At 34.0% G+C, this 23,005-nt stretch overlaps 1 protein-coding gene across 13 annotated transcripts in view; it reads left to right on the top strand.

Moving 5' to 3' along the window:
- The window catches only part of TDRD15 (tudor domain containing 15), a 248,681-nt gene that overhangs the window by 15,270 nt on the left and 210,406 nt on the right, over nt 1-23,005 (top strand). For 2 of the 13 annotated variants that reach the window (XM_077843993.1, XM_077843994.1), the window contains one exon: nt 6,938-7,151. The exons of the other annotated variants lie outside the window; for them this stretch is intronic. The gene's annotated coding sequence lies outside the window, so the exon portion shown is untranslated. Of the gene's footprint in view, nt 1-6,937; nt 7,152-23,005 lie in introns of those variants that run through there. 13 annotated transcript variants of the gene reach the window in all.

Raw genomic sequence — 23,005 nt, 5'->3', positions numbered from 1 at the left:
ACTTACCTCAAGAAGCAAGAAAAGTCTCAAATACACAACCTAACCTTACATCTAAAGGAGCTAGAAATGGGGTAGCAAAAAAAGGCCTAAAGGGAAATAATAAAGGTTGAGCAGAAATGATATAGAAACACAAAAACAGTAAAACACATCAACAAAACTAGGAGCTGATTCTTTGAAAGAATTAATAAAATTGATAAACCCCTAGCCAGACTTTAGCAAAAAGGAAAAGATAAAGGACCCACATAAAGTCATGAATAAAAGAGCACAATCAACATCACAGAAATATAAACAATTAGAATATTATAACAAACTATATGCCAACAAATTGGGCAATCTGGAAGAAATGGATAAATTCCTAGAAAAATATAAACTACTGAAACAGAAATAGGAAATCTGAACAAACCCATAACCAGCAAAGAAATTGAATCAGTAATCAAAATTCTTCCAAAAAACAAAAGTCCAGGGCTGCCTGGCTTTCCAGGAGAATTCTACCAAACATTTAAAGGATTAATACTTATTTTTCTCAAACTGTTCCAAAAAATAGAAATGGAAGGAACACTTCCCAACTCCTTCTATGAGGTCAGCATTACCTTGACTTTTATTTGGTTGATAGTTTGGATATAATTTTCAACCTTTTTCAGAAGCTTGCAGCATTATATATTTTTTTTCTACATTTGACTTTTAGAATTTTTCTTAGGTTATATTATCACAGCCATACTAAATATACTTAAGATTCTAGTAGCTATTTCTCTCTAGCTAGGGTACATTAACATCTTAGTGTGTAACTAATACATTAGTTTTAATGTATTTTCTTGGCCTTCTCAATTTATTAATTGTAAAATGATCAGTTATTGACAAGTTATATTATCGTAATGATTTTCTATGACATAACATTTCTGTCTTGATGTCCTCAAACACTCCTGTCTCTGAATATTTTCTCCTTAGTACTAAACCATCCTTCTTTATAATCTAATCAGTTTCTTATATGGTACATTCATTCATCAAATGTTTTTGGAAATCACCATATTCAATATAGGAGATACAAAAATGAGTCCAATTCTGATTGTTTAGTTCCAGTGGTGGAAGCAAGTTAATTGTAAATGATACATGGTATGTAATAAGGGTATATAATATGTGCTTTAGGACCACAGAGGGCAATGTGCCTAACTTCCTGAGGAACTAGTTGAAAAAGACTTAAAAAATATGGCCTGTGAACCTGATTCTTGAAAGAACTTAGGCAAACCTACAAGGAAGGAACTTGAGACTGCATAGTACAGCCAAGCAAAACTGACTCGATACAAACCAGTCTTGATTGCCAAGGTCCAAGAGGAACTGGGGGTAGGAAGGGATGGATATGGAGTTTCTTCATGGATATGGAGTTTCTCTCTGGGGCTCTGAAAAGGTTCTGAAATTAAATGGTGAGAGTGGTTACACAACTCTGTGAATATACTAAAATCCACTGATCTGTACACTTAAAGGTAAATTTTATGACAACTGAATATTCAGTGAAGCTTCTTAAAAATTAAACGTATGAAGCTTTATATATAGCTTATGTATTCAATAAACTATTCCTTGAGACTATTTAGAGAAGAATGGAGCTATGTAATGACATTCTGATATCTACTTTAGAACAGAATACAATCTGAAACCTCAAGATTCAAAAAATAAATGAGAAAAGAGAGGCCTAGGAAGGGGAAAGTAAGATCCTTAGCCCAGGTTATTCGATGCATGTCATTATTAGCTATTGGTGTGTGATTCATTTTTATGAATTTTTAAGTATAGACATAAAAGTATACAAAACAGATCTATAGCTAGAAGTCTTATTTCTGATTGAACCACCCTTGTAACTGCTTCTTAGTTCAAAAATGGAACATTGCCAAGATTCTAGAGGTTCTTTTCCTGTCCTGGCAAATATTTATGCCCTCCTCTCCAAAGGAGCTACTACCTTCCTTTCTTTTTGTGTCTTTAAAATAGTTTTACCACCTAATTTTGCCAACAACCAAGAAAAAAATGTTTTTATCTTTTAATGTTTGTATACGGAACTGATAGTATGTTTTTATATCTATTCCTTTCTACAGCTTTTAAATATGGGATTTATCAATTTGTGCAGCTGTAGTTCATTTTAGTTTCTGAATATAAAGTAAAACATCCTATTTTGATGACATTTTTCCAGTTTTCAATTATTTTAAGTAATTATGAGAAATACTATGCATCTTTTCATAAACATGTGCATTTCTGTTGGATGTGTGCTAGGTCCCATTGCTAGAATTGTTGGGTCATTGGTTGTACACTAGTGGTTGTACGCTGTGTACTAGTGTACACAGAGAATGAGGTGCTATAATTACCCACTGGATGTGGAGTTCTCTTCACCTGCTGAGTGTATTTCTGTGGTGGATGTGTATGATCCGCATTGACATGAATCGCCAAGATTGACATACCAAGACTCACGTGCCATTACCACTGGCTCATCCAAATGCCTCTTCTACAGGTTTTCTTTATTTTCCAGATTTGTACCTTCTGAGCCCCAAACAACCAACTTAACCAGTTGGCACTTTGTAGAAGACTATATATACTTACCTCAGATTTCTTCCATTTCCATTCAGAAAGGTTGTGGGCTGTGCCCAAAGAAAAGTTTCTTCTCATCATTGTTCCTTTAGAGATGCCCCTGAATGGAGATGTAGGTTGGCAGTAGTTCATGTTGCCTTGCAATGGCGTATTGAGTTGACATTTATGGGTCAGACTTCCAACGGTCATAGGAAACATTCCTGGAAAGACAGACAGGTTAGGATTTTTGAGTGTTGAAATACCCTTACATTTCTGGGATGCCCCATTTAGGCATGTTATACAATCTTTTTAATGTCTTTCTAGATTTGGTGCTAGCATTTTTTAAGGAATTTTGTTTATGAGGGATATTGGTCTAAGATTCTTTTCTCCCCCTTTGTGATAACTTCTCTGGATTTGATATTAGGATAACAGAATGAGTTGGTAAATATCTCCTCTGCTGCCTGAGAAATCTTAATGTAGGATTATGTTATTTCTAAACTCCTTTTTAAAGAAGTTTCACTTTCCCCCCATTTTTTCCATTTTCCATTTCTTTGACTTAAGAGTAATTTCTTCTTACTCTGTGCTTGATTTTTTTCTAGCTTCTAGCTTTTTCTAGCGTTCTAGTCTCTAAATCTAGAGAGTTTATTTTATAGCTTTCACTTTTGTATTAGAAGTGCTTAATGCTATAAACTACTTCTTAAGCATTCTTCATCTGCATCCCATATGTTCTAAAGTGTTTTTATTTTTTAGGTTATTTTCTAATACTCCTTTATATTAACTTGGATTCAATGACAATTTTCTCAGTGCTTGTTTTTCTGCGAATATCTTTATTTTTGTCATCACTTAAAAATAATTTTAGGCATATTTTCATATCCTTTGATAAACTCCTTTCAAGCATACAACTCAAGTGTTTGGTAGTTGTAACAAGTTGAGCAATTATCTCCATAAATACCTTTTGCAGCATCTTATTCATCATCATTCCTGCAACATTTACTGTTAATCCTCCTATCCTTCTCCAGTCTTACTCCCTATTTCAGGCAAGGGGGGGGGACTTCTGTCCCTCATGGCTTCTGTTTTATGGAATCATAAAGTAAAGGAATCATATGTTCTCATGTCTGGCCTCTTTCAATGGGCAGAGTGTTTTGCTGATTATATCCTTGTAAATGTTTAAGTTCATCCATGCCCCCACCCATTTCCCCTCTAGAAACCACCGTTTGTTCTCTGTATTTAAGAGTCTATTTGTCTTTTTTTTGTTCATGTTATTTCACTTCTATGGAAATTAACAAATAATGTTTGTCCTCCTTGGACTTACTTCACTTAGCATTATAGCCTTTAGATCCATCTGTGTCATTGCAAATGGCAAGATATCCTCTTTTTTTTTTTTTTTTTGGCTGAGTTATATTCCATTATAGATACATATGCCACATTTTCATTCATCTATGGATGGACACTTGTGTTGCTTTCATATCTTGACTATTATAAATACTGCAACATACAGAGGAGTGCATATATCTTTTTCAGAGTAGTATTTTCATTTCCTTTGGGTAAATATCCAGTAGTGGAATTATTGGATCATATGGTAATTTTATTTTTAATTTTTAAAGGAACGTCCAAACTGTTTTTCACAGTAGTGGTACCAATTTACATTCCCATTAACAGTTTGTGAGAGTTCCTTTTTCTCAACATCCTTGCTTATGCTTGTTGTTAGTTCCATTTTTGATTTCAACTTACATCTGTCAGAATGGCTAATATTTCATTGTGATTTTAATTTGCATCTCCCAGATGATTAGTGTCTTTGAGCATCTTTTCATGTGTTGGCCATCTGTATGTTGTCTTTGGAAAAATATTCAGGTCTTCCACTCATTTTTAATTGGATTGTATTTGGTGTGGGGTTATAAAAGTTTATCATATATTTTGAATACTAATCCCAATTGGATTTATCATTTGAAAATGTTTTTTCCCATTCAGTAAGTTATGTGGTTTTCTTTTTTGTTGATGGTTTCCTTTTCTGTGTAAAAACCTTTTATTCCGTTATAGCCCAGTACTTTAATTTTGCTTTTGTTTCTCTTGCCCAAGAAGACCTGTCTAAAAGCATTTCTTTGGGCAATGTCAAAGAAACCACCTGTTTATACTTCTTTTCTTCCAGGGGTTTTATGATTTAAACTTTCACATTTGGGTCCTTAATCCATTTTGAGTTTATTTTTCCAGATGGTGTAAGAAAGTGATCCAGTTTCATTCTTTTGCATGTAGCTCTCCAGTTTTCCCAACACCATTTGTTGAAGAGACCATATTTTCTCCATTGTATATTCTTGCCTCCTTCATTGTAGATCAACCGTATAAGCATCGGTTTATTTACAGGCTCTCTGTTTCATTTTTCTATGTGTCTGTGTCAGTATCATACTGTTTTGATTACTATAGCTTTATAGCATATGTTGAAATCTGGGATTATGATACCTCTAGCTTTGTTCTTATTTCCAAAGATTGTTTTGACTATCTGTGGTCTTTTGTGGTTCCATACAAGTTTTAGGATCATTTGTTCCAGTTGATAATTTGATCTAGATTGCAGTAAATCTGTAGATTGCTTTAGGTAATATAGATCCATGTTGACTTTTTCCAATCCAGAAGCATGGAACATCTTTCCATTTATTTGTGTCTTCAATTTCTTTCATCAACATTTTATAGTTTTTGGAGTATAGATATTTTGCCTCTTATGTCAAGTTTATTCTTAGGTATTTTTGGTACAATTATAAATGGGATTATTTTCCTAATTTCTGTGCTACTTCGTTATTAGTATATAGAAACTCAATAGATTTCTGTGTATTTTGTACTGAATTCTAGTAGTTTTATGCTAGAGTCTTTAGGGTTTTTAAATATATATTATCCTATCATTTGCAAAAAGTAAGTGTTTTTTCTTTCTGCCTTATCAATTTGGATGCTTTTTCTTTTTCTTGTCTGATTGCTGTGGTGAGGACTTCTAGTACTATGTTGAATAAAAGTGATGAGAGTGGACATCCTTGTCTTGATCCTAGAGGAAAAGCTCCCAGTTTTTCACCATTGAGTATGATGATAGCTGTGCATCTTTAACATATGGCCTTCATCATATTGGGGTGTATTCTTTTCACATCTACTTTGGTGAGGATTTTTATCATAAATGGATGTTATGCCTTATCAAATGCTTTTTCTGAACCTGTTGAGATGTTTCTTTTGTTAATATAATGTATCATGTTGATTTATAAATCTTGAACCACCTTTGCATCCCTGGAATAAATACCACTTGATTGTGGTGAAGGATTTTTAAAAATGTATCATTGGATTTGTTTTGCTGATATTTTGTTGAGGATTTTTGTATCTTTTAATCAGAATTATTGGCCTGTAGTTGTGTCTCTCCGTCTCTCCCTCTTTTTTTTTTTTGGTAGTGTCTTTGGTTTTAGTATCAGGGTAATGCTGCCCTAATGAATTTAGAAGCCTTTCTTACTCTTCTATTTTTTTTTGGGGGGGGGGAATAATTTGAAAGGAATGGGTACTAACTTGTTAAATTTAAATCATTTGAATTATTGGTAGATTCACCTGTGGAGCCTGGTCCTGGATTTTTTTTTTTTTTTTTTGGTTAGGAGATTTTTTGATTAATGATTCTATTCATTGCTAACAACTTGTTCAAATTAATTTATTCCTAATTCAGTTTTGGAAGGCTATGCTTCTAAGAATCCATTTCTTCTAGGTTACCCAATTTGTTGGCAAAATATTCTTTTTGTTTCTGTGGTGTAGGTTGTTATTTCTCCATTTCTAATTTTGAGGCCCCTCCCCCCCTTTTTTTCTTGATGGGTCTGGCTAAAGAATGATAAATTTTGTTTCAAAGGACCAGCTCTTGGTTCTTTATCCACTTTTATGCTTGCTATCCTAGTGGATAAGACAAACTATCTTTTGGTTTTAATTTGATTTCACTAATGATATTGCACATGTCTTCATGTGCTTATTAGCCATTTGTATATCTTCTTTGAATAAAAGTTTTCAAAAATTTTCATCATTAAAAAATGTTTTTTAAATCTCTTTATTGTTGAGTAGAAAGAATTTATGTATTCTGGATCCAAGCCCCTTATCCTGTATATAGTTTACGAATATTTTCCCCCATTTTTCTGGGTGTCCTTTCACTTTGATGTCCCTTTGAAGCACAAATATTTTCAATTTTGATGGAGTCCAGTGTGTATCCATATTTTTGATGCTTTTGCATTTGCTCTTGGTGTTATACATAAGAAATCATTATGTAATCCAAGATGATGATCCTAAGAGTTTTAGAGTCCTAGTTCTGATGTTTAGGTCTTTGGTCAGTCTTGAGTTAGTTTTTGTATGTGGAATGAGGTGGAATCTTACTGCCTTTTTTTTTTTTTTTTTGCAGGTGGATTTCTAGTTTTTACATCGTCATTTATTTAAAAAGACGCTGTCCACTGAGTTTTTGTGGAAACTGTCAAAAACACTTGACCCAAAATGACTTACTTGTGGACTCTTAATTGTCTTCCATTGATGAATAGGACTAGCCTTTTGCATGTACTTCACTGTTTTGATTATTATAGCTTTGTAATATTTTTGAAATAAAAGTTCTCATTTGTTCATTTGTTGATTCGTTTTTGGTCCTTTTCTAAAATGATTTTGGGTCTGTTACATTTCCATATGAATAGGAGGGGTCAGATTTTAAACTTCTGCCAAAACAAACAAACAAACAAACAAACACCCTAGCTAGATTTTATAGCAATTGGTTTAAACTGTAGATTAATCTGGGGAAATTTGCTATCTTAACAGTGTCAACCCTTCCTGTCCTGGAACAGGGACTATGTTGATCTTTAATTTACCTCTACAATGTTTGTAATTCTTAGTGCACAAATCTTGAAACTTATTCTGAAATCTAGAAACTTATTCTGTTTCTAAATATTTTCTTTGTTGCTAATTATAATGAAAGATGTTGATTTCATTATTTGTTAGTTGTTCATCTATTAGAATACAATTAACTTTGAATTTTGACCTTGTGTTTTGTAACCTTTCTGTACTTGTTCATTCAAATCTGTGTATGTGTGTTTATTCATGAGAGAGAGAGAGAGAGAGAGGCAGAGACACAGGCAGAGGGAGAAGCAGGCTCCATGCAGGGAGCCCAACCTGGGACTCGATCCTGGGTCTCTAGGATCAGGCTCTGGACTGAAGGTGGCGCTAAACCGCTGAGCCACCGGGCTGCCCTGTATGTGTGTTTCTTTGGATTTGCTGCATACGGAATGTCATAGCAAATAAAACTCAAGTCTTCCTTTTATTTGGATGTATTGGGTGGTGGTTGTTGTTTTGCCAGGTTGCAGGAGTTAGAATCTCCAATATTATGTTGAAAAGAAATGGTAAGAGCAGGTATCCATGTCTTGTTGTCTGTATTAAGGAAAAGGCCTTCTGTCTTACATCATTAAGTATGATGTTTACGGTTGTATATTAACCTTTAATCAGATTGAAGTTTTTTTCTAGTCTTTGAGTTTTTATCATGAATAGATGCCTACTTTATTTCTCTTGGTTATATATTACTTTTACTTTCCCCCCCCTTTTTTTTTATTACAACGTGGGTGTATGTTATAATAGTTTTGGGTTGTTATCTTCCTCTTAAGATTTTAAATTTTTGTTCTGGTAGTTTGTTAGATTATTATTGGACCACTTGGCTTTTGTCCATCTAGTTTAAGGGCAGATCTGTTAATTTTGTTTTCATGCCTTATTCTCCATCCTTCTATGGATAACTTTTCTGGGGTCTCAACTGAATACTCAGGTTGTTTTCCAGGGTGCTTATATTCTGACTTGGCCCAAACTGCAAAATCTCCCAAGCATGCTGTTACCTCCAGAATCTCTTCTCAGCTTTCAGCTTCTTAACACCGTTAAGTTAAATGTGGAGTCTTGTAGAGATCTGCAGCATAGGAGTTGGCTAATGACCTGAGGAATTACCATACAAACCTTTGGGGTTCTTTCTCTGTGGCTCTTATGGTGGCACCAAATCCCAGCTACCATAAATTAGCCTTGCACCTTGATTTCCACATCCTTAATTCAGTAAAGCTACTGCTCTGTGCTTGACCTTACTTTTGCACTGTGGTCCAGATAATTTACCTGGGGAGAGAATCTGGATGGATATAGAGATTCCCCATGTTTGTCTCCCCTCTCAAAGATTACAGCCCTTCATGAGTGCTGTCCAATACCTGCAAACAGTTTTATATATACTCTAGGTTTTGTGTCCTGTTTGTAATGGGGCTAGTCTATCAGTTACTCTCATAGCCAAGACAGGAATTCCCTGGGATCCCTAATTGAGTCAGCCACTATACATAACTCTTCTTTACCTAATTGTTCAGTGCATGAGGAACTCAAAGTGGCTTTTTTCTCATGTTTTATTTTTTCTCCATGTTATCTTATTTTTTCCCCATGTTATCTTAATAGTGTTTAGGCACTATTAAGAGGCAGCAAAAACACATGTGTTGCGAGCACTGTTTCTCCTTCCTGTTGTTATGCATATTGCCAGTTGCACTCTGATCATCATGCATTTCTTGATAAACTGGCATAGAGGATTTTAGTTTCCAGAAATGGCCACAACACTATCTCCTGTCCTGTTCCCTCCTCAAGGAGGACAGAGAAGTGTACTGCTTGACTTGTGTGGTTAGGTTGTGCAAGGTTGTGCATCTCTGTTCACTAGAATAGTCTTGCTTAATGCCAGGTTGCCATGTTAACTAGTCCAGTGACCTTGAGGTTGCCATGCGCTGAAGAAACTCAAGCCACGTGAAAATGTTCTGTTTAGGTTCTTTTCTTGACTGTTCCAGTATATTACCATTTGTGTATCCCTAGATACTGCCCAGACATTGTGGAACAAAGATAAGCTAACCCTGCTGTGTTTTGTCCCAATTTCTGCCTCCTAGAATCTCTGACATAATACCATTATTTTTATCACTGGGTTTTAGAATAAGTTGTTAAATAGAAATAACTGGAACAAACTATGGCACCAGATGTGAAATGCTGCTATAACTTTTGGACTGAGTAGTGGGCAGAAACTGGAAGGTACTTGACAGTCCTCAAGGAGATGGTCAGTGAGGGCCTTATGGTAGTTGAGGAAAATGTTGAAAGCTGGAGGAAAGGAAAATGGAGATCTTTGCTAGATAATCTCATTATATATAACAAAATTGCTACTGCCACAACATGGAGAAAATGAAAATGTGCCTAATGAATGGAGTATTAGTCTTAGGAGGTTTCCAAGTAATTACTGCATGCCTCCTAGTTCTGTTTTTAAATGAGAGTGCCTATACGAGTTACTCTGTGCTTGCCCCACAGTGGTATGTTGGATGTGTGTGGGCTAACATGCTAGTTTGTTTCATAGGTCTTGAGATCAAGAAGAACTGTACCTGAGGAACTGCTTCTGGGGAGCCTAATCTACCCTTGGACCTGATTTAGATGATGAGGTCTGAGGCTGTTCTGATGCCATAATGGATTGAGACTTTGGAGGTCTTGGGAAAGGTGTAGTGTCTTCTGCATATGAGAATGATGTGAATTGGGGCCATAGGGCATACTGTGTTGCATTTTATTATCCAAAGATTGTCATGGTAATATTTAAGCTTTCATCCACTGCGACTTTGCTATTCCCCCTCAAGAAGGGGAGTATATAATTACCCTTTCCTTGGAAGTGGGTAAGCTTGAGTCCTTTGACCAAAAGTCATGGAGTTGAAGTGATGCCATGTCATCTTACAAGTTACTTCACAAACAATGATGTAGCTTTCACCTTATTTTCTGGAACACTTGTTACCTGGTGCCTTGGACCATCATAGAAGAAATCCAAATACCACATCTAGGTTGTGAGGAAGCCCAAGCCACGTGGGGAGTCCATGTGTAAGGACTGTCAACAGTTACATACCCCAACCATTTGAGTTTTCCTTGCTGAAGCCATGGGTATTGATTGTACAGAAACAAGCAAACTCCGTCATGTTCATCACATCCAAATTCCTAAGCTACAGGATCCATGAACCTAATATAGTAGTTATGTTTTATACTAAGCCTTGAGGTAGTTAAGTAGAACAACTGGATAACTTATAATCCACTTATAAAGTATCTTTAGACCTTTTGGCATATGGTGAGAGTAAAAAGACCTGGTAATAAGTGTGAATTTCAGTGAAAAAGTGTGACACGTTTTATCTGCCTAATGGCTTGCTATTCATTTATTTGGTTTTGGAATACTAAGTCCTATGGCTATATGAGTTCTAGAGCATTTATGTGCCCACTGTACATTAGCTTGTACTAATCTCTTCATAAACATTCCATTTACTCTTCATTTTGTTCTACATGATTAAAAACTCAATAAATGATTCCTTCAGTTTGCCTCCATATTTTTACACATAGTAGATGGGAAATAACTACATATTGGTTGAATATTTGTCAGCATTTCAGAGGGCATCGTTCATGAATTTAAAAAAAATATGAAAATGACTTCTAGATGATTTAGGAAATAAGTAATTAGATATTAGTGTTAACTTCACTAATAAGAGGTAAAGTCTGAAAGAAACTAATTCATAGTCTACATATATAATTCGAATATCTTTATGACGATAATAGATAAAACCAAGTTTTTCTAGCAGTTAAGGAAATGATTCTATTTTCAGAGGGTTTTACTGCCATCTAGTGGCAGTCATTTCTATGGTTTAAATTCCTACAAGCTTTATAGAACTCTTTCTGGGTCTTTTAATTTTTAAGGCTTTTTTTTTTTAAATGGAAAAATATATTTCAGGTGCCTAAAGAGAAGGTAGGATTTTTTTTTTGGAAAAAATTCATGGTATTCTTCATATACCTCATAAATAAGTGACTAAACAGGACTATGTTATTCATTCCTAAGTATAGTTTTCCTGCATTTTTTAAATTTTTTTCTTTTGCTTGGGTTCCCCTTTTTCCATTCATAGAATTGCTAAAGACTACCCTAAGGTATGTCGTAATAGTCTAGATTTTTCCGTGTGCACATAATTCAGTGAATGAATATAATTGCGTGAACATGAATACAATGTACATGCTTTTGTTACATTTTAGAAAAACCGCATAATTTTTCTGCATTTTGCTTTTCTCACTTAGCATATCAGAAATCTAAGAAGTGATGTAGTTCTATTCTTTTAAATGTATGCGTTATTTTAAAAAGCACAGATGCATTTTAATTTTGTTTTCAGCAATTTCTTTTGATAGACATCTGCCTTTTTTGCCATCTTAAATATTACTGCAATACATATCTGTGCGTGTATGTCCTTATATAGGGGTAATTTTGTTTCTGAGATAGTTTTTTAGGAGTAAGATTGCTGGATGAAAGAACATATTTAGAGTTTGAATAGATGTTACCACGTTGCTCTTAAAAACAGCTGAAATGTCAACAATGTATGAGAATACCTTCTCCCTACATTACCATTAGTACATTTTATAGCATTTTAAACATTTTTGCCTGTATGAGGGGTTAAAATGATTTTTAATATCTTGATTAGAGAATTTGAACAATTTTATGTGCTGACACTGAATCTAGGAGTTTTTCTAATTTTAATACTTTGTATATTGTAAGATGTTAACTCCTTTTTTATCCTCCCAATTTTACAAGTACTTTATGCAAAAGAAAACAAAGTTTTAACTCTTCATACAATTAAACAGGCCTGTCTTTTTAAACAGAGTTCCCTGTATGTAATGAAGAAGGTCCCACTCCTCACACATGGCCTTTATCTTCCAGGATCCTTTTCTCCATTAAATTTTTTTTTTTATTTTGCAAAGTTTTTATTGTCTGAGTTTTAAGTTTAAATTTTAATCCATCTGGGATTTAATAACTAAACTTCTCAAAATTGAAAGATAACATATACATGGTGAAGTACAGTATTAAAGGATTATCAAAGTTAAACAGACTGATGTAATCAGCAGCCACTCAGAATAATTCTTGTCTCTTCTTAATTACTAAAATTGCATTATCCTAGATACAGCTGTCATGATATTTATGATAATTGCCTTCCTGATTTTTTGTGTTCTTTGCCTCCTAAACTGGATCTCTAAACATTATGGTTTTTGCTCATTGACCTTAATATAAACTCATATGTATTTTTTTTTAAATTTTTTATTTATGATAGTCACACAGAGAGAGAGAGAGAGAGAGGCAGAGACACAAACAGAGGGAGAAGCAGGCTCCATGCACCAGGAGCCTGACGTGGGATTCGATCCCGGGTCTCCAGGATCACGCCCTGGGCCAAAGGCAGGCGCCAAACCGCTGCACCACCCAGGGATCCCCTCATATGTATTTTTATATCCAATATCTTCTGTTTAACATTTTGTTGGTGACTTTTACTCACATTGTGGTGTGCAGCAGATAATTCTCCTGGCTATATGGTTGGTATTCCCTTGCATAAATCTGATTATCCCCCTGTTGATGGATATTTGGATTTTTTTCAATTAACGGTATATAGAACATGGCTGTGAACATTCTTGTGCATTACTTTTGATGCTGTGGTGCCACATTTCAGTTGGATATATATTTCAGAAATTGATGGCTCATAGGGCATGTAGATTTCCACCTTCAGGAGGTCAGTAATTACAGCCCAGAAGTTTTTCGAAGTCGTCCTACCAGTTTACACTCCACCAGTGAGTAGAATTCTGTTCTGCATCTTCACCAGCACTTATCGTGTTTCTTAGCTTAGTTATTTTTATGGGTAGACATTGGTATCTTACTGTAGTTTTAGTTTGCAATTCTGATTACTAAATTTGAACAACTTCCCTATGTTCACTGGTCACTCAGAACTCTTTTTGGCTACTTTCCTATTAGGTAGATATTCTCTTATTGATTTGTAAGAATTCCTTATATATTTTGAGTCAGGCCCTTTGTTTTCCACTTAGGGTGTTTTTTTTTTTTTTTTTTTTTTTAAGATTTTATTTATGAGAGAGAGAGAGAGAGAGGCAGAGACACAGGCAGAGGAAGAAGCAGGCTCCATGCAGGGAGCCCGATGTGGAACTTGATCCCGGGGTCTCCAGGATCATGCCCTGGGCTGAAGGTGGTGCTAAACCACTGAGCCACCCAGGATGCCCATAAACAGAAACTCTTAATTCTACATTTTTTCCTTTGTTTAGTGCTTTTTGTCTTATTGAAGAAACTTTTAACATACTCCAAATTCATGGAAAATGTTTCCTAGAATTTTATTAAGCTGAGTTTACAATTCACTTAAAGTTTTTTATGTAAGTTATAAGAAATGGGTCAGTATTCATTCTTTTGCATATATTCATTTGGCCCTATAGTATTTGTTAAAATATGCTGTACATGCTTTGCTGAACTGATAAATCTTCATGGACCTATATCAAGTGTTTAGTATCCTGAGTAGGTATCTGAGCTTTGTGTTTCTTTCACTGACAATACTATAAAGTCAATACCCTGCTGTCTTAATTACTATAGCTTTATGCTAGGTCTTGATATCTGCTAGTATTCACTAGCTTTTATTTTTAATTTTTTAAAAGATTCTATTTATTTATTCATGGAGACACAGAGAGAGACAGACACAGGCAGAGGAAGAAGCAGGCTCCGTGCAGGGAGCCTGACGTGGGACTCAATCCTGGGTCTCCGGGATCATGCCCTGAGCTGAAGGCGGGGCTAAACTGCTGAGCCACCTGGGCTGCCTATTCACTGGCCTTTTTTTTTTTTTTTCTTTTTTAAAATGATTTTTTTTCATTTTCTTTATCCATTTATTTATTTATTTATTTATTTATTTATTTATTTATTTATTTATTTAATTGGTGTTCAATTTACCAACATACAGAATAACCCCCAGTGCCCATCACCCAATCACTCCGGTGTTCATCGAAAGATGAATGGATAAAGAAGATGTGGTCTATGTATACAATGGAATATTACTCAGCTATTAGAAATGACAAATACCCACCATTTGCTTCAACGTGGATGGAACTGGAGGGTATTATGCTGAGTGAAGTAAGTCAGTTGGAGAAGGACAAACATTATATGTTCTCATTCATGTGGGGAATATAAATATTCACTGGCTTTTAAAAAATTCCTTATTCTATATGTTGGCAAATTGAACACCAATAAAAAATAAATTTATTAAAAAAATAAATTAAAATTAAAAAATTAAAAATTCCTTAATTTGTCTTTCTTTTGCATTTCTATATACATTTTAATGCATACTTTTTAATTTTGTACAAAAAATGCACTTGATTTTCATTGTAATTTCATTCAATGTGCAGTTCATTTAGAGAAGATTTACAACTTCATAATACTGAATCTTCAAGGCTACAAATATGGTGTGTTCTTACATTGAATTAGGTCCTTTAAAATTCTAAAAATACTTTATAATTTTCATAAGAATATTGTAAATATATTTCTGGGTATTTGATGTTTTAGATGTAGTATAATTTAAAAATTTTATATTCATTTTACTTTTGTATACTGTTCTTGTATCTAGTAATCTTGCGAAACTTTTTTTTTTAAAGATTTTATTCATTTATTCACAAGAGACACAGAAAGAGAGAGAGAGAGACAGAGAAAGAGGCAGAGACATAGGCAGAGGGAGAAGCAGGCTCCATGCAGGGAGCCCGATGTGGGACTCGATCCCAGGACTCCAAGATCACACCCTGGGCCGAAGGCAGGTGCTAAACTGCTGGGCCACCCAGGGATCCCCACAAAACTTATTTCTAGTGAAGTTGTTTCTGAAGGTGTTTTTATTTTTAAATCCTTACATCATTAAATTTTTTTCTTTAATGTGTTTGATTCCTGTACAATGTGGAATAGAAGTAGTTGTGAGCATCCTTGTGTCATTCTCAATTTTGGAAAAAGGTCTTTAATATCTCAACATTAAGTATGTGTGCAAAAGTAGTTTTTATAGTCTTTAATAGAGCAAGGAAGTTTCTTTTTAGTCCTTGTTTAAAATTTTTAGTGTGAGTGGTCTGAGTTTTATCTAGTTGCTTCTATTGATCTTGTATGTTTTCTTTTTCTCCTTTTATTGCTTCATTTAAAAATATTAGATAAACCTTATTCTTGGATTAAATTCTACTTGATTATGATGAGCTCTTTCATTTTTCTGTGGATTTAATTTCCTGTTTCAGATTTTTGCTTTTATAATCAGTAGAAGGATGTGTTTACATCTTTTCTTATAACTTTAGAGGTTTTAATGTGTTAAGGTTAAATTGGTATCAGAAATAGAACGGAAAGTATTTATTTGTATTCTCTGGAAGACCTTCTATACATTTTATACGTTCTTTCCATATTTTGAAAAATTCACTGGTGAAGCTATATGGACCTGATAATTTCTAAGAAAAATTTAAAACCGAGTTCTCATTTTTAAGAAAAGACGATCAGATTTTCTTCTATTTTTATTGTATCTGATTTGATGAACATTTTTGTCTATTTTTGTAAACTTTCATACTTATTAGCATGAATTCATAATCTCTTCATTTTTAAATGATTGTAAGATCTATAGTGATACCTTTTAAAATATTTTCTTATTTTGGCTATTTTCTGATAGGGGTTGTGAGTGGGAGGAAGACTACTGAGGTAAATTTTTATATTTTCATTGCATATCACGGTACATATTGTTAACATGTATCACTAATGATGTGAACCTTACTTATTTGAGGTAATACTGATCAGATTTCTTCTGGGTAAAAGAATTCTTCCCCTCTCTGTGCTCTTTATGAGAAAGTCAGTTTGTGCATCCTATATTTAATGGGTGGTAAGTTATGCCCACCTCTTTGAGGAGGGAGTATCTATGTAAATTGAGATTCTTCTGTACAAGATATTTTGTCTATTCTCCCCCATTTAAATATTTAATAATTTCTTTTTATTAATATGGACCCATGGATATTTACTTCATACTTTTGGTTATATCCTGATACTGTGTATTTTATTACTGTAATTGCTCCAGCTTTGGCCATTGAACATTCTTTCAGTTGCCTCCTAAGTTCTTTTGACATAATACCATTGTTTTTTTGTTCTTAAGCACTTTTTTCCTTTTTGGCGCTATGAGGTATTCTAGGCACATCTTCTATATTCCCTACTCCAGTCCTAGAATCAGCCATTTCTTCAAAGTGCTCTGCTTTCTTTTAGTTGGGAATGTTGTACTAGACACCAAATTTTGGATTTCGGGAGAGTACATTTATTTTTATTTCCTTGTATTCTGTTCTTTGATTTCTTTGGGTTGAACTTGCTATCCTTTTTGTAACTTCTTGAAATATATTTTCAGTATCATTGTTTGAAATGTTTTCTAATCTTCATTTCCATCTCTTTTGAACCATGGATTAGAAATATATTCTAAACATTTGGGCATTTTCAAATTTATTTTTTAAAAAAATTCTAGAGTGGTCGGAGAACATAATTTTGAATGATTTATAGTTATCCAAGTGTATCACTTGTTTTATGAGCCATGTATAATCATTTTTTTAATCTTACACTTAAAAAATACTACTATGTGATTGTTATTTAGGTCCTCTTTAATTGTGCTATTTCGGTGTTTTACATCCTTAACTACTTTGTTCAGATCTTTATATTAGAGGGATATATTATAGTCTCTCATTTTGATACGGGATTTGTCTATTTCCCTTACATTACTATATTTTTCTTATTGGAATATAGTTGATCCATAATATTACATTAGTTGTAGGTGTAGGACATGGTGATTTGACAACTCTATATATTGTGGTGAATACCAGTGTAGCTACCACATGTTACCATACAATAGTGTTATCATACCATTGATGATATTCCCTATGCTGTACCTTTCAACCTTGACTAATTCCATAACTGGATTTTATACCTCCCATTCTCCTTCACCAATTTCCCCATCCCCCAAGCCCCCTCTCCTCTGGCAACTACCAGTATTTTTTCTGTATTTATGGGTCTATTTCTACTTTTTTCCTTGTTTTTTAGATTCCACATATAAGTGAAATTGAATGGCATAGGTCTTCCATTGACAGACTTCATTTGGCATAATACTCTTTAGTTTCATCCATGGTATGTCAAATGGCAAGCTTGCTCTCTCTCTCCCCGCCCCCCATGGCTGAGTATCACTGAGATACACACTTGCATTTTCTTCATCTATGGACAGACGTTTGGGTCACTCCCATATCTTGGCTATTGTAAATAATTTTGTGATAAACAGGGGTGCATAATTTTTGAACTAGTATTTTCTTTGGGAGAAAACTCAACAGTGGAATTACAAGATCTTTCTTTTCTTTTCTTTTCTTTTCTTTCTTTCTTTCTTTCTTTCTTTCTTTCTTTCTTTCTTTCTTTCTTTCTTTCTTTTTCTTTCTTTCTTTCCTTCCTTCCTTCCTTCCTTCCTTCCTTCCTTCCTTCCTTCCTTCCTTCCTTCCTTCCTTCCGTCTTTCCTTCCTTTCTTTTTTTTTGAACCTCCATGCTATTTTCCACAGTAGCTGCACCAATTTACATTTCCCACCAATGGTGCACAAAGGTTCTTTTTTCTCCACATCCGCACCAACACTTGTTATCCCCCCCCCTTTTTTTGGCTAATAGACATTTTGATTGGTATAAGTTGATATCTCATTGTGGTTTTGGTTTGCATTTACATAATTAGTGATGGTGAACATCTTCCATATGTCTGTGACCATATGTCTTTGGAGAAATATCTTTTCAGATCTACCCTTTTTAAAATTGTATTATTTGGATATTTTTGGTTCTGAGTTGTATAAATTTTTTATACATTTTGAATATTAACCCCCTACTGGATATATCATTTGCAAATTTCTTTCATTCAGTAGTTTGCCTTTTCATTTTATTGATGGTTTCCTTTGCTGTGCAAGAGCTTTTTATTTTGGTGTAGTCTTAATACTTTTAATTTTGCTTTTGTTTCTCTTGCTTGAGGAGACATATTCAGAAAAACATTTCTAAGGCTGATATCAAAGAGATTACTGCTTATATTTTCCTTGAGGAGATTTATGGTTTCAGGTCTCACATTTCGGTCTTTGAGTTTATTTTTCTGTTGTAAGATAGTGAGGGGTGTGTGTGTGTGTGTGTGTGTGTGTATGTTTAATGTAGCTCCCAAGTTTTCCAAGCACTATTGATTTGAAGGGACTGTCTTTTCCCCATTGTATATTCTTGCCTCCTTCATGGTAGAATAAATAATAATATAGTCATGTGTTTATTTCTGGGCTCTCTATTCTGTTTTTATTGACCTATGTACCTGTTTTTGTTTTTGTTCTGATACCATACGTTTTGGTCACTTTTTAGCTTTATGGTATATGTTGTGATACCTCCAGCTTTGTTATTTTTGAAGATAGCTTTGGCTATTTGGGTTCTTTTGTGGTTCATACAAATTTTGATTATTCTAGTTCTGTGAAAAACATTGTTGGTATTCCGATAGGGATTGCACTTACTCTGTAGATTGCTTTGGGTAGTATGGAGACTTTAACAGTATCGATACCTTCCAATCTGTGATCATGATATCTTTCTATTTGTGTCTTCAATTTAATTCATCATTTTATAGTTTTTAGAGTACAGATCTTGTACCTCTTTGTTATTCTGAGGTATTTTATTTTTGGTGCAAATGCATTGTTTGGAGATTTTAAATAGGAAATTTTTCTTTGTGCTATTTCATTGTTAGTGTAAAGAAGCATAGCTGATTTTTGCATATCTTATATCCTGAAACTTTACTGAATTCTTTTAATAATTTTTTTGGTAGAGTCTTTAGGGTTTTTTGTATATAGTATCATGTCATCAGCAAATAGTGATAGTTATACTACTTTTTTACTAATTTGGATGCCTTTTTTATTTTTTGGTCTGATTGTTGTAGCTAGGATTTCTAGTACTATGTTGAATAAAAATGGTGAGAGTGGATATTGTTTTTGATTTTTGAAGAGCTATCAGTTTTTTGTCATCGACTATGATGTTAACTGTAGGTTTGTCATATTGCCTTTAAGTGTGTTCCCTCTATACCAGCTTTGTTGAGAGTCATTACCATGAATGAATGTTGAATTTTGTCAGATGCTTTTTCTGCATCTATTGCAATGGTTATATTTAGTGTTCATTTTGTGGATGTTATGTATAATTTTGATTTATGAATATTGAACCATTCTTGTGTCTCAGCAGTATATCCCACTTGATTGTGGTGAATGATCCTTTCAATGTATTGTTGAATATGGCTTGCTAATATTTTGTTGAGGATGCATCTGTGTTCATCAAGAATATTGGCCTGTTTTCTTTTTGTAGTGCCTTTGGTTTTGGTATCAGGGTAACGCTGGCCTTGTTGAATGTATTTGGAGGCTTTCCATTTATTTTATTTATTCATTTTTAAAATAGTTTGAGAACAGGTATTAACTCTTTAATGCTTGATAAAATTCACCTGTGAATTCACCTGTGAATTAAGTAATGATCATAAAAGATGCTCACTGGACTTTAGAAGGAGAATGAACTCAGCACTTTAACAGATGGAAAATATAAAAACCAATCAGATTTGAAGACTACAGTAATTGAAATAGAATATACATTAGAGGAAATCACTAGTAAATTGCTGATCCATTCTTCTGCATCTTTTAATCTGGAAGACCAGGTGTAATGGAAAGCCCCCAGAGCATACAGCACAAAGACAATGTAAAAGGGGCACCTGGGTGGCTCAGTCAATTAAGTGTCTGCCTTTGGCTCAGGGCATGATCTCTCCTGAGCAGGGAGCCACCTTCTCCATCTCGCACCCCCCTGCATGTTCTCACAAATAAAGTCTTTAAAAAAAAATGAAAATGAGTTATGGGATCTCTTGGACAACATCAAGCAAACATTGGCATTATTTGGGTCCCTGAAGGATAAGAGAAAGGGGCAGAAAACTTATTTGAAGAAAGAATATCTAAAAAAAAAAATTCCTAACCTGGGGAGGGAAACGGACATCTAGGTTTAGGAGCACCAGAGTTCCAAATAAGATGAACCCAACAAGATCCACACCATGACATATTGTAATTAAAATACTAAAGATTAAAGATAGTTTTTAAAGCAGCAGGATAAAGGAAGACAATAATATACAAGGGGAAACCCCATAAACTTAGCCCTGATTTCTGCCCCTCCCCCACCCCCAGCAGAAAGGCCAGAAGGGAGTGGCACGATGAATCCAAAGAACAGGAAGGAAAAAACCTACAACAGAGAATATACGTGGCAAAGTTACTCAGAATTCAAGGAGAGTTTTCCAGACAAATGTAAGTTAAAGGAGTTCATCACCACCAAATGGGCCTCACAAGAAATGTTAAAGAGACTTCTTTAAGTGGAAAGGAAAAGGCCATAATTAGAAGAAAATTATGAAAAGAAAAAAATACTCATGGATAAAAGCAAACATACAGTAAAGATAGTAGAATGATCACATTAGGAGCTAGTATAAAGGCTAAAATACAAAACTAGTAAAACCAAAGTATATCTTAAAAAAGTAAGGGGACTCACAAAATAAGATCTAATATGACAGCACAAAATTACTATTAAATATATATATAAATACATATGTATACATACATATATTTATTTTGAAGATGTGAATGTGCCTAATGACCTATGTACCTGGTAGTTTTAACCTTTTTTTCATTATAAAAGACTCCTTTTTATGGCTAGTAGTGTTTCTAGCTTTAATGCCAGCTTTGATAACATAGCTACACCAGCTTTTTAGGCTTTTGTTTAGTGTTTGGATAATTTTCCATGTAATTCTTCTTTTAGTTTCAAACTTCCTTTGGCCTTCTGTTTGATGTGTTTGTATCACATGCTATTTGTAGTTATTTTCTTTCAGTCTGAGAATATTTTTATTTTAAAGAAAGTCCTTATTTCATGGGGTTTTATGTAATTAGGGATATATTTGGTGTATATATGCACTGTCTTACCATTTTTTTATTTTGTCCTTTTTCTCATTTTCTTTTGAATCTTCGATTTTTTATTACATTTTTCTATTAGCTTTAGTTATACTTTATTTCACAATTTCTGAAATGGTTACCCAGGGATTGTCCCATGAATGCTTGATTTAGTAGAAGCTAAATTATTTTCTTTATTTCATATACAATGATCTAGTGTTAGAACACTCTAATTCCATTTACTCTTGCTTTTTGTGCTATTGCTTTCATACATCTTAATCTCATGAAGTATTTTGATAGTGTAAAGCAATTACTCAATATTTACCTATATGTCTACCATTTCACCTGGTATGCATCCTGTATTTTCCTGTTTCCTTCTGGGATCATTTTCCTTTTTAAAAGAACTTGTTCAGTATTTCTTCTAACACATGCCTTATGATGAATTCTTTTATTTTTTATAAGTGTATTTTGACTTTAATTTTGAAGGGAATTTTCATAGGCATAAAATATTAGAATAGTTATTTTCTAGCTATAGAATAAAACTTTAATAGAATTTTAGAATATCTAACTTCTTTCAGACTTCTAAAGATGTCTTTTCATTATTTTGATTATCTTGAGACTTCTCTATTCTGTTGAAGTCAGCTGTATTATTGGTTTTCCTTTCAAGGTAATGTGCCTTTTTTTTTTTTTTTTTTGGCTGCTTTTAAGAATTTTTCCTTTTTCTTTTAAAATTTTTTGTGTAATGTACTTGGAATATTTTTGTTTGTGGCTTGTAATTACCCAGTTCAGGATTTGTACCACTTTTTGAATTCTTAGCTAGATTTTCTGGGGATCAGTTTTAATAAATTCTCACTCACCATATCTGTAAGTATTTATTTTTCTCATCTCTTTTCTTCCCATCGGGGATTCCAACTACACCCATGTTAGAGGTTTCACTTTGTTACATATATCTTATGATATTTTTCATCTTTACACTTTCTATATTTAAGTCTGTTATCTACTGACCTATCTCCTGTTTAATCCTTTAGCTATGTCCAACCTAAAATTACATCCATGTAGTGAGTTCTTAAATATAGTATTGCATTTTCAGTTCAGTTCTTTTCATTTGAGTTTCATTGTTGCCTTATCTAAAATTCTCTATCATCTAATGCTTTGAGTGTATTAGTTTATAGTCTATTTAATAACTTCATTTTCAGATTTACCTCTGATTTGGTTTTCTCTTTTGGTTTTCATTGAAAGTTGTCGTGTTGACTTTTGGTTTACTACAGAGTATTATGTAGAATATTGTATGGACATCATGTATATAGATTATAGACATTATTTTTCAGGTGATTTGTTTTTGCTTCTGGTAGGCATTGAAGCTAGTGGCAGATCACTTCAATTCAATCAGTTGCTGAGATGTTTTGGAGCTAGACCACACTTATTCTGAGGGTTCATCCTTAAATGTAGCTTTCTGGGGTCCTGCCCTCTCCTCTTGGAAGACACTGAGCTTCAGTATGTCTCCCAGCTCCTTGAGATTGCCAAAAGCATTATTCAACTTTTTAGACTCTAAATCACAGCTCTTGTTTGTCCCTTCTAGGTAAAGTTGAACCAAGGGCCAGGCTTTCTTTGGTTGTCCTTTTTATTTTTCCGGCCTTTGACTCTGCAA

The sequence above is a fragment of the Canis aureus genome, chromosome 12, assembly GCF_053574225.1.
Source record: "Canis aureus isolate CA01 chromosome 12, VMU_Caureus_v.1.0, whole genome shotgun sequence".
NCBI classification, from domain to species: domain Eukaryota; kingdom Metazoa; phylum Chordata; class Mammalia; order Carnivora; family Canidae; genus Canis; species Canis aureus.
The sequence above is the reverse complement of the archived record's forward strand: the minus strand, read 5'-3'. Positions and strand labels throughout refer to the sequence as shown.